The sequence below is a fragment of the Tamandua tetradactyla genome, chromosome 1 (assembly GCF_023851605.1).
Source record: "Tamandua tetradactyla isolate mTamTet1 chromosome 1, mTamTet1.pri, whole genome shotgun sequence".
In the NCBI taxonomy this organism is placed as follows: domain Eukaryota; kingdom Metazoa; phylum Chordata; class Mammalia; order Pilosa; family Myrmecophagidae; genus Tamandua; species Tamandua tetradactyla.
This window is the reverse complement of record NC_135327.1, coordinates 151,688,773-151,701,598: the sequence shown is the minus strand read 5'-3', so window position 1 is coordinate 151,701,598 and position 12,826 is coordinate 151,688,773.

The following is a 12,826-nucleotide window of genomic DNA, read 5'->3' as shown; positions in this document are numbered from 1 at the left end:
ATAAACTAGGCAGTTATTGAGTAGACTTCAATTCATTCAATCTCTATGCTCACCCCATAGCATGTGAATCACATTGTGTTGCAATGGCCTTTTTATTTGATTGTCTCACCACTATACTATAAGCTTAAGGGTAAGGATCACGACTGTTGTGTTCTCCATTGTGTCTTCAGTAATTATACGGCATGGCACACGGTAAATGTTAACTGAATACATGGACGGATGGCTGCATGGGTGGATGGATGGGTGGATGGATAGGTGAATGGATGGGTAGATGGGTGGATGGATGGGTGGATGGGTGGACTAGCTCAGGCATTTGTGATATAGAGCTGCACATTCCTCAGCTATAGTAAACAGAAAACCTTCATCACATCTATGAGAAGCTTGACAAATCCACAACCACAAACATCTCTCAGTCATCATTAAACTCAATGCAAAAGCCTGCTTAAATTCCTGGCATGTGCCTAAAAGAAACTCCAAATGTCAGAAGAGCAATCTTACAGATCCAAACCTAGGAAGTGATAGAAAATATACCACCCTCTCGTAACTGACAACACCTTTCAGGTATTTCCCCGGTCAGAGTCAACACAAGGTAATTCTCTTTTAGGTTGATAACTTTTAATTTTTGACAGCTTTATTGAGAAATAATTCAACACCATATGATTTGCCCATTTAAATCTTTTTCTTTAGCTGACATTTAAAAAAATGCTTAGAAAGGACAAATACTGTATGGTCCCACTGATGTGAACGGACATTCGAGAAAAAACTTGAAATATGTCATTGGTAACAGAGTTCAGCAGGAGTTAGAATCAGGGTAAGACAATGGGTGGTTGAAGCTGAAGGGATACAGACTGTGCAACAGGACTAGATACAGAGACTCAAAAATGGACAGCACAATAATACCTAATTGTAGAGTAATCATGTTAAAACACTGAATGAAGCTGCATCTGAGCTATAGGTTTTTGTTTTGTTTTGTTTTGTTTTGATTTTACTATTATTACTTTTATTTTTTTCTCTATATTAACATTCTATATCTTTTTCGGTTGTGTTGCTAGTTCTTCTAAACCAATGCAAATGTACTAAGAAATGATGATCATGCATCTATGTGATGATGTTAAGAATTAATGATTGCATGTGTAGAATGGTATGATCTCTAAATGTTGGGTTAATTTCTTTTTTTCCGTTAATTAAAAAAAAAAAAAAGAGAAGGGATAATTGTGAGGTATAGGTTTTTTGTTTTTGTTTTTTTTTGTTTTTTTTTTCTTTCTATTATTGTTTTAATTCTTATTCTGTTGTCTTTTTATTTCTTTTTCTAAATTGATGCAAATGTACTAAGAAATGATGAATATGCAACTATGTGATGTTATTAAGAATTACTGATTGTACATGTAGATTGGAATGATTTCTAATTGTTTTGTTAATTCTTTTTTTAATTAATAAAAAAAAAAATTAAAAAAAAAAAAAAATGCTTAGAAAAATAATTCATATGCTAAACAATTCACCCATTTAAAGGGCATGATTCAATATTTTAAAATACATTCACAGAGTTGTGCAATTATCACAACAATGCATTTTAGAAGCCCATAGGGCCACAGTGGCTCAGAGGCAGAGTTCTTACCTGCCAGGCTGGAGACCTGGTTTCGCTTCCTGATGCCTGCCCAGGTGAAAAAAAAAAAGAAAAGAAAGTCCATAACATTTAGCAGTCATTCCCCATTTTCTTCTTTCAACCCTTGAAACCACTAATCTACTTTCTGTCTTTATAGATTTGTCTATTTTTGACATTTCATATAAATGGAGTTATACAATAGATGTATGATTTTGTGACTAGTTTCCTTCATTCGGCATAATGTTTTCAAGGTTCATCCACATCATAGCATATATCAGTATTTCACTCCTTTTTATTACCAAATAATATTCTTTGTGTGGGTACATCACATTTTGCTTATCCATTCATCGCTTAATGAGCATTTCTGAATGTTTCCACTTTTTGACTGTTATGAATAGCCCTGCTATGAATATTTGTGTACATGACTTCATAAACATATTTTTTCAATTCTCTTTGAAAATTGAAAAAATTTCAATATTTTTTGTAATTTGAGTATATAGCTAGGAGTGGAATTTTGGGTCATCTGGTAACTCTGTTTAACTTTTTGAGAGGCTGCCAAACTTCAAGAGAAAAAAGATATGAGACAAGAAACCAAGGGATGGATGTAGGAATGGATAGACTCACCATCACTCTCAATGACCCAGCTGTGCTTTGTGCTGCTTCAGTTCTGGGTTCTGCAGGGTTAGAGATCGTGGTACTCAAATGAGGAACATTTGGGTCAGGGAACATAGTGAGAGTCTCTTAAATTATAAGTTATGGCTTTCCCCAGGGCAGTTTAGGCTTGTGTCCAAGTTTAGGTGTTTTGGTTTGCTAAAGCTGCCAGAATGGAATATACCAGAAAAGGGTTGGACAATGGGAATTTATTAGTGTGCTGGTTTGAAAGGATTTATGTACCCCAGAAAAGGCATGTTTTAATCCTAATCAACCTTGTGAGAGCAACGGTTTCTTCTAACCCATATTCAGTACTATAGGTTGGAAACTTAATTATCTCTACAGAGATGATTCAGTCAATTGTGGGTATTAAACTTGATTAGATGGAGGCGTGTCTCCACGCATTCTGGAGGGTCTTGATTAGTTTACTGGGATCCTATAAAAGAGGAGGCAGTTTTGGCGAGAATGCCTTTTGAGAATAATGAGAAAGCCACAGCAGAGCTGGGCAGAGCCATGAGGCCGAGAGAACCACAGAGTCCACCAGCCAGTGACCTCTGGAGATGAAGCAAACGCTACTGGGGCACTTCCTAAAGCAAGACTCCTGGAGGGTAAGCTAGCAGAAGATGCCACATGCCTTTCCAGATGAGAGAGAAACCCTGAACTTCATCATATTTCTTGAGTCATGGTATCTGTCCCTGCATGCCTTAGATTGGACATTTCTATAGACTTGCTTTAATTGGGACATTTTCATGGCCTTAGAACTGTAAACTTGTAACTTATTAAACTCCCCTTTTAAAAAAGCCATTCCATTTCTGGTATATTACATTTCAGCAGCTAGCAGACTAGAACAATTAGCTTACAAAATTACAGTTCTAAGTCTGTGAAAATGTCCAACTCAAGGAATCAATAGGATAATACCATCTCTGAGGACAGGCTACTGGCATCTGGGCCACTTCTGTCACATGAGAGGGCACACGAGCGGTGTCTGCTGGTCCTTTGCTCCTAAGATTCTCTTAACATTCATTGCTTTCAGCTTCTGGTCCCAGTGGCCTTATCTCTGAGCTTCTGTAGGTCCTCTTTTAGCTTCTCTGGGGCTTTTCTCTATGAGCTTCAATTAACTTCATCTCTTAGCTTCTCTGTGGCATTTATCCTCTTACAAAGGATTCCAGTAGGAGGATTAAGACCGATCTTGAATGGGGTGGGTCACATCTCAATTGAAACAACCTAATCAAAATATCCCACCCATGTGTCCCAACAGGTCTGCTCCCACGGGAATGGACAAAAAGAACATGGCCTTTGGGTGGGCCACAGTGGCTCAGCAGGCAGAATTTTCGCCTGCCATGCCGGAGACTCAGGTTTGAGTCCAGTGCCTGCCCAAGAAAAAAAAAAAGGAACATGGCCTTTTCTGGGGTACATAACAGCTTCAAACTACCACACTCCACTCACTGGGACCTAAAAAGACATTTTCTTTCCATATGCAAAACACATTCACTTCATCACAATATCATAAAAGGCTTAAGCCATCTCAGTAAAGATATTAAGTACAAAGTTTTATCAAAATGTCACATACCTGAGACTCAGGGTTAGAGATCTGAAGCTATGAAAGTCAGCAATACCCCAGATAGGAACAGTTTAAAAAGTTGAAAAAAAAAAAAGTTGAAAAAGTGATCAGACATCGAATAGAGATATGAGTAAACTGATTGGATAGGACTAAGGTATATCAGAATACAGGGTAAAGGATGAAATGATCCATATTTTAAAACTTCAACTTCTGTGTGAAACTAAAGGGGCAGATGGTTACTGGGTGCAAAATTTATATTTTCGGTAGTACATTTCCTAATTTAAATTGTATGGTCATTTTACTTGAACACCATACGTACATAGAATCTTGAATAGGGCATGAGATTTTGTTAGTTTGTCCAGATAGTGCAATGCCATGACATATCCCAGAGTAATTTGGGCAGTGCATAAGGAAATATTTGCACGGTCCCCTTGGGGTACTGGGGAGAAAGGAGGAAATATTCAATTTCCCATTTGAAGAATTTCTGATATTCTCGCAAGCAATGGAGACAACCAAATCAATAGTCCAAGTCCTCAATCTTGGGGTTTGCCCGTATGAAACTTATTCCTGCAAAGGATAGGCTGAGTCTACTTAAAATTAGACCTATGAGTCACCCCTAGAGAACCTCTTTTGTTGCTCAGATGTGGCCTCTCTCCCTAAGCCAACTTGGCAGGTGAACTCACTGCCCTCCCTCCTACGTGTGACATGACTCCCAAAGGTAAATCTCCTTGGCAACATAGGACAGAAATCCTGGGATGATCTGGGACCCGACATCAAGGGATTGAGAAAGTTTTCTTGACCAAAAGGGGAAGAGAGAAAGAAGACAAAATAAAGTGTTAGTGGCTGAGAGATTTCAAACAGAGTCGAGAGGTTATCCTGGAGGTTATTCTTATGCATTATATAGATATCCTTGTTTGGCTTATGGTGTATTGGAGTGGGTAGAGGGAAGTATCTGAAACAATTGTCTATATATCTTTAGATGATTGTATAAAGATTATATCTTTATGCATTTACAATATGACTGTGGATTGTGAAAACTTTGTGTCTGATGCCCCTTTTTTCCAGGGTATGGACAGATGAGGAAAAAATATGGCTAAAAAATTAAGTAAATAATAGGGAGGACAAACGGTAAAAGAAATTAGGTAGATGGAAATACTAGTGGTCAATGAGAGGGAGGGGCAAGGTATATGGTATGTATAAGTTTTTCTTTTATCTTTTTATTTCATTTTCTGGAGTGATGCAAATATTCTAAAAAATGATCATGGTGATGAATATACAACTATATGATGATATTGTGAGTCATTGATTGCACACCATGTGTAGAATGTATGTGTGTGAAGATTTCTCAATAAAAATATTTAAAAAAAAAATCAGTCATAGGCATGGTTTGTCCTGCGGCAAAATTCATGCCCACCACCCCTAGCTTGAAACTTAGACCAAATGATCTGCTTCCAATATACAAAGGAGTGACAGTAATAGAGTAAACATTCCCATTTCCATAGGGAGAGATTGGGAGGAAAAGAGGGATTGCCAGACCCAAACTATTCCAAAAACCTGCATCGTATATTTCATTAGATTTCCCGGCCTGAAAGTCTCTATAGAATGACGTTTTATCCTCAGAGCTTAGTAGAGTGGCAACCCCATCCTTTCCAAGGACATAAACTCCGAGGCCCTCCTTTGTCCGAATACCGGATTGAGGGCTCCAACATCTCCAAGCACTGGGGAGATGGCCATGTTCTCAGTTGCACCCTCTTCAAGCAGTGGAGTGACAGTGAGACTCTAGGCACCACCCTCCTCAAGCATCAGTGTGGTGGCTGAATTTTCTGCTATCTCTGGGGCACAGGTTCAAACTTCTCAGAAGAGTGAGGCAGAAACTCAGAAACCTGACTTTGCCCAATCCCTGGGGAATGTGCTCCACTCTCTCTGAAGCATGGGGTGGTAAAACTTTTCCTGAACAACGGGGAAGACACACCCTCTGTGAGTTCCAGGGTAAACACATCCTTTCTACGTGCATGGGTGGATCTCTCTCTCTTGAACCAAGATGTCTTTGCTTCAGACCTCAACTTCCACAGTTCTGCCTTTGAAGTTATTTTCCCTTCAGTCTGTCCCTTTTCTCTCCCTTTTAGTCCAGGCTGGCTGTCGTTCCATTCATACGGATCTCACAAAAAATTGGTCAATTTCACATTCAGTACACAGAGGTCCCAATCATCAGACAACAGGGATTTCCACAAATCCTTTCTGGATAACTCCATCTCCAATTGTGACTTGCACTGAAATGACAGACTAGTTCCATAATTTTCAGTTAGATCCTCACATGGGGCACTATTCTCTTGGGATTTGTTTTCTAGAAGCTCAGAATTTTCCAAATCATCGATTTCTGTTTTTTTTTTGTATCTAAGAGCTCAGTTCTCAGCTTAAACTTTTCTTCTCACATTTTACTATAAACTGCATGGAGACGCCAGGCTATAGTTTCCACATTTAATTTGGAAATCTCTTCAGCTAAATATTCAATCAAGTGCATCACTTTCAAAGTCTGTTTTCCATCTCACTTCAGGACTCAATTTTGCCAAATTCTCTTGCACTTTAAAACAAGGCCACCTCTCTTCCAGTTTGTAATGACACAGTCATCATTTCTGTCTAAGGCCTCATTGGAAATACCTTTAGCGACCATATTTCTACCAACAGTCTCTTCAAAGCAGTCTAGGCCTTTTCTATCAAACTCCTCACAATTCTTCCAGAATCGTCCTCTTACCTATTTATAAAGTTGTTCCAGCTTTTATTGGTATTTAGATCTCTGTACCCCAATCTTCTGTTACCAAAATCTATTTTGGTTTGCTAAAGCTGCCAAATGTAATATACCAGAAATGGGTTGGCTCTTACAATGGGAATTTGATAACTTACAATGTATAGTTCTTAGGCCATAAAAATTTCCAACTCAAGGTATCAAAAGGATGGTACCTGGCTTCTGAAGATGGGCTGCCAACATCTAAGGTTCCTCTGTCACATGGCAAGGTACCTGGCGACATCTGCTTGTCATTCTCTTCCAGCTTCAGTGGCTGCCTTTCAGCTTCTCTAAGGTTTTTTCCTCCAAACTTCTCTGGGTGTTCTCTTAATTTCACCTCTTAGCTTCTCTGTGGCTTTTATCCTCTTATGAAGGACTCCTATAGGAGGATTCAGACCCACCTTAAATGGGTTGGGTCACATCTCAGTGGAAATAACTGAATAAAAAGTTCCAACCTATAATCAGTTAGCCCTCACAGGAATGGATTAAAAGAACATGGTCTTTTCTGGGGTACATAACAGCTTCAAGCTACCAATCCAGGGAATAGTAGGAATAATTGGGTTTATCATCTTGGCTGGGGTAATTGCCTCTGATTATCAGGAGGAGGCAGACTGTTGTACACAGTGGGGGCAGGGAGGAAAATGTGTGGTACCCACTTGGACACCTTTTGGTATTCCCTTGCCCAATTATGATTGTGAACAGGCAAGTGTAGCCACACCAGCCTACAAAGGGTATGGTGACCATACTTTAGTCTTTACGAGTATGAGCACATGGGTCACGGCACCAGCAGAGCTGGCATCTGAGGGTGAGGGAATTTAGAATAACAGTGAAGGAGGGAGGCAATGACTGTTAGTTGCATCCCTGAGACCAATTGTAGCAGTGCTGGCTATAATTTGTTTCCCTTCAAAGTTTACCCTCAGAAAGAGGCCCCTGGAGCTGCAGGTACTGCTGTTCAAATGCATTTGGAGAGGTGAATCTGAGCACTGTGTTGGGAGAGCTGTGGAGTCACGGTTCTTTGGCTGAAGAAAGTACAGTCAGCAGACATCCTGAAGCTGTCTTTGGTCTTCCCCAGCTAAAGAGATCACCTTGGCCAAGGTCATGTTCCTGCAGGGAAGCCCACATCCAGTGACTCAATAAGGTAGGCATTATAAAGGCCTGGACATTCCAGTCTGATGAGGGCCCATGGTGAGAGGAGCTAATAAATATCATACAACCCAAAGTCCATTTTAGTGAGAACCCAACCTGTGACAAGGTGTTGGAATTGAATCATGTCCCCCATAAAGACATATTCAAGTTGTAACTCCAGTCCTGTGGGTGTGAACCCATTTGCAAATAGGACCTTTGGAGATGTTACTATTAGTTAAGGTTTGCACTTATTCATGAATCGGATCTTCAAAGATCCTATTTAGATGAGGCCAAGTTGAATCAGGTGGGCCTTAATCCATGTGGCTGAAGTTCTTAAGAGGAAAAGAACTAGGACACAGAAGCAGAAGCCAGAAGTCAGTGGAAACCAGAGAGCAGACACAGGACAAGAGAGTGAGCCATGTGACAGAGGATTGCCCCCACACTGCAGGCCCTGGGAGAAAGCAAGCCCTGCCAACACCTGGATGTTAGACTTCTAGCCTCCAAAACTATGAGACAGCACATTCTTGTTGAAGTCAACCAGTCTGTGGTATTTGTCATAGTAACCCTGGCAAACTATGACCAAAGATGATGTGAGCCACAAACCACAGCAATAATTCTTCAAAGTCTCCATTTCAGCCCCGCATCAATCTTCTTCTTTAAGTGATCCAGGCCTTCTCTTTTCAGTGCTCCCCCAAGGTATTCTTTTTCTCTCCCCAGGCCAGACAGTTGAAAGTGAACCCCCAGACTTGACTCCCACCTGGCAGCAACCATGAGGCTCAATAGAGAACCACCTGGGTTTATAAAATCCCCCTCCCCTTTTCTCTCTTCTCTCTGTCTCATCTCTGACTCTTAGAATGTGTTGTTCTTTCACATTCACTGCCAATTCCAAGAGGAGAGGAAGCCGTGGATAGTCACATGTTACATTTTCGTCCCAATTATACTGATCCTGTAAGTGTAAATTAGTGTAAATAGTTTAATAAAGTACACCCCCAGAGTGTATTTATAAAAGTTTTTAATTTCTCTCTAATGAAGAATTTGGGGCAGCAATTATGTAATAAAGAGGATGAGCCATCCCTATATCACTCCAAATACCACTGAGGCTTTAACTGCATGGATCCACTTGGCTTACTCAAATACACCGAAGAGCATTAAAACAAGAAAAATAACAAATGACTGAGTCCTTGTTAAATGCCATTGTGCTGGGTCTTTTACATTCCTTTAAAAACCTCATACCAACTAGATTTTAGATAAATAGCTGAGGTTTGGAGAGCATAAATGGCTCCCCAGGGCACAAAGCTTGGAAGTGGTAGAGTGAGAAAATACACTCAGCTATCTTGACTCCAAGTACCCAGCCCATTGGAAAAGGAAATTGGCTACCAGCTGGCATACAAGCATAGGCTGCCATTAGCAACAGCTCAACGGCACACCACAGAAATCATTATACATTTTATTGTTGAATAATGTTCAAAAGAAACTGTTCACCATTTAGGGTCTGAAATAACATGACAAACTGTGAAGAAAATGTTTGGGTGGTACATTCTTGGATCAATAGGAAAATTTCCAAATTTCTCCATTAATTTTCTTAACCAAGCTTTAAAGCAATCATGAAGCCATCTATATGAATGAGTGCTGTGGGCAAGAAAAAAGGCCACCCATTTTGAAGGGTCTTATAGGATGGTGGAGAGCTATTAGCCATTTTTACTTAGAGATGTAAGTATGGATCTTAGCGAAAGGCAGTTATTTTAAGTGTATGCCTAGAGATACGGAGGCTCCCACAGCCTCATTTCTCCAAGGAATATAATGTTTGAGCTCCAGTGAACAAGTTTGGTTTAGAGAATGAAAACTAATGGAAGTACAGGTTGCCTTATTTGCCCTATTTGTCAAATTCATTCAGTGGAAGTGTTTTAGGAAAACAGGAAGAACTGATGTTGAGGTCTGTCTTTGCAAGTACAAATCCCAGTTCCATGGGAGTGTGAGTAGAAGTGATGTGTTCCATTCTGAGGTATGCACCCAAAAAGAAACACTTGTGTGCACTTGCAGCTCTTTCTCTTCTTTCTTCTACTGTGTTGGAAGCCCTGTACAAGATTTGTCAAGCAGCCCTGGACCACCTCTAGACTGTAACATGAGAGAGAAATAGATTTTGTTGTTAAAGCTAATGTATCCTTGGGTCTTTTTGTTCTAGAAACTGAGCCCAAACTCTAACTAATAGAATCAACTTTGGGGAGAAGTTCATTTGGAATTTTTTGTTGGGCATGAGGTTTTCAAACATTTATCGGAGAATAGAATATCACTAAATGTCTAGCATCGAGTGTCTACAGGATTTTGTTCTTTACTTTCTTCCTGATTTTTAAGTTATACCTCTCAATCTAGTATCTCTTTTTTAAATGCCCCATCAATAGATGATGGCAATAAGTGGATTCTGAAAAGTAGAACACGTACTTTTTTTTTTTTGGCATGGGCAGGCACCAGGAATTGAACCGGTTCTCCAGCATGGCAGGTGAGAACTCTGCCACTGTTAGAACATGTGCTTTTAACTCTTTCCTAGTAGGAATATTGAAAAAAGTATTAGTTTATTCTTTTTTACTTTGCTCCTATATCATTCTCTTGTTTTGTGGGATACCTGACTGAAGCTGGGGATTTGGCCCCGATCCCAGGACAGAGTCTGGCTGACTGGATCATCCCAGCAGCCACATTTTTGTCTGCTTGGAAACACCAGCTCCAACAACTCTGAAAATCTGCATGGAATGTACTGGGATGGCCGATGTTCTTCACAGAGAATGCCATGGATGAGGGTCATAGCTTATTCATTTGGTCATTAGCAACTTTTCAGGTGACTCACACAAGGTAGGAATTTAAGAGATGTTGGCTGAAATTCATTGACCAGGTGTACATTCATGTGATATTAACCAGAGGTATCCTCAGGGAGGGGGCTCTCGGAGCAGTTTATGTAGATACAGACTTTCAAAAACAATTTTATTAAGGAAAATTTCAAACATATTCATATATACAGAGAGTAATATGAGAGCGTGTCATGAGTATTTTTATATAGATAAAATCAAGTTAAAAAAACACCAAGGTTGCTTTGAAGAGGAAGGAATTTGAGAATGAAGAGAAAAGGAAGGAAGGATCACCCTCGGACAAAAGCTCTTTGTAAGCTGACCGCCACCGGCAGCAACAGGGCAACGACTCCCCTTGCCCTGGGAACACACCACCCTCAGGATTTAAGAATAAATCAGATATAAAAAAAAAATTTAATGCTTGTTGAACCTTTTGTGTATGCAATACACTATTTTATGCAAACTTCTGAGGTAGCCTCTGTTATTATCATCCCCATTTTACAACTGAGAAAATTGAGGTTTTGAGAAGTTAAAGTTAATTAACCCTAAAAAGGGTCAGAATCAAGATTTGAACTAAGGATCTTTCACTCAAGTGCCTCTGTTCTTAAAAATGTGCCCGTATTTACTAAGTCTGGTCCGTGGATTTTTGGATTCAGAATCAATTTGGGCATTTGTTTAGAAGGCAAATTTCTCATTTCCAGCATGGTGTGAGGTCTAGGAGGATGCATTTGAAACAAGTTTTTCAAGTCCATCAAAATTTGAGATCTGTTGCTCCATGATGTCTTGTTGAGGTGTTGTCTCCAGGAGACGTTTTCTGAATTTGTTTTTATTCCACACCTGTATCCATAAGATGTTTGAAAATATGTTCTTTCAGTGTGATCTCTCTCTCCCTTTCCAAATTATATATATTCTTTACAAATTACTCTTCGTAATTTACGTATAGGAACCATCATTCTAACTTATTATGCACATTATAAATATACACAGAATCCCAAATTACAGAGAGTAAGACAGAATGAATATATATGGAAATTCTAATATTTCTCCCAGTACCCCTGGGTGAGTGCATATCACTCTAATTTGGAGAACACTGATCTATAGTTATTACTATATGAATCAGTTATTCTGTTATGCCAATTATATAAGGGGGTCACAAATTGGAATTAGCCCTCAGACAGAGGTTGAAAATCAGGAAATTTCATGTAAAAATCCGGATGTCTAGCTTCTTTTGAAAAACAGTAGATTTGGCCACCTGGGCCTGGGTTTCTGATGTAGTAATTAGGATGGGCTGATTAGGAAATGGGCCAGAGCTGAGCGAGCCCCTCATGGAAGGGGTGGTGGTGAACAGGTATGCCTAGCCCACCTCATGCACATGCATTAAATACTGAGCTGATGGGCCCATTTTTTTCAGAAAGGAAGATGTATAATTCTAGTCTAACAGGAAGAAAATCTTCATCTTGATGGGTTGGCAACATATTTACTCCCCTTAGCTTCTAAAACCAATCATCTTAGGTTGACCTAAATTAATTTGCCATTTTTATAGGTTACAAATGCTAAAATAAAGGAATTGCACATGGGTCAACCCAATCATAAGCTCATAATTATTGTGTGCACCCTGGTGATACCTTGTTTTAATAACTTAACCTAGGTTATTTCAGTGATGGGATAATAACATGCTACCATAGGAAGGAATTTCACTAACCAAGGCACTTTAAAAACATGATTAACACTGTCATTGGTTTCAAAGGGGATTTAAAATAACCAAGTTGTTACATTCCTAGGAAAAAAATAGTGTGCAAAGATGGAAGCTATCTTCTAAATTAATGAGCCAGATATCTCTCCAGAGTTTAATCCACTCATTGCTTGTGGACTTGGAGAGGCAAAAAGAACTATTTCATTAAGTGTCTCAGAATTTTATTGGTAAAAGGAGACACAAAGTTTCACCCCGAAGTGGATTTTTTTTTAAAAGGAAGACACCTGTACCCCAAGCATGGCACAAAACATCTTCAGTCCTTAATTCTCTCCACTGCTAAAAAGGGTGACCTCTCTGACTCCTGCAATCTTTTCCCAGTCTCTTCACTGCCCTGATACTCCCCTTCCCTTCCCCTTCTCATTAAGAGCTCCTCCAACTAGGTTCCTAGCACATGACCCTACAGGCCTCACAAAGTGTTGTCAGGCTTCTTACTAAAGCTTTGGTTTCATTGGGCTCATCCTTCTGGAATTCTTGTGAATTCTCTATCTTACCCCAGGAAAAAATCTGTTGTCCC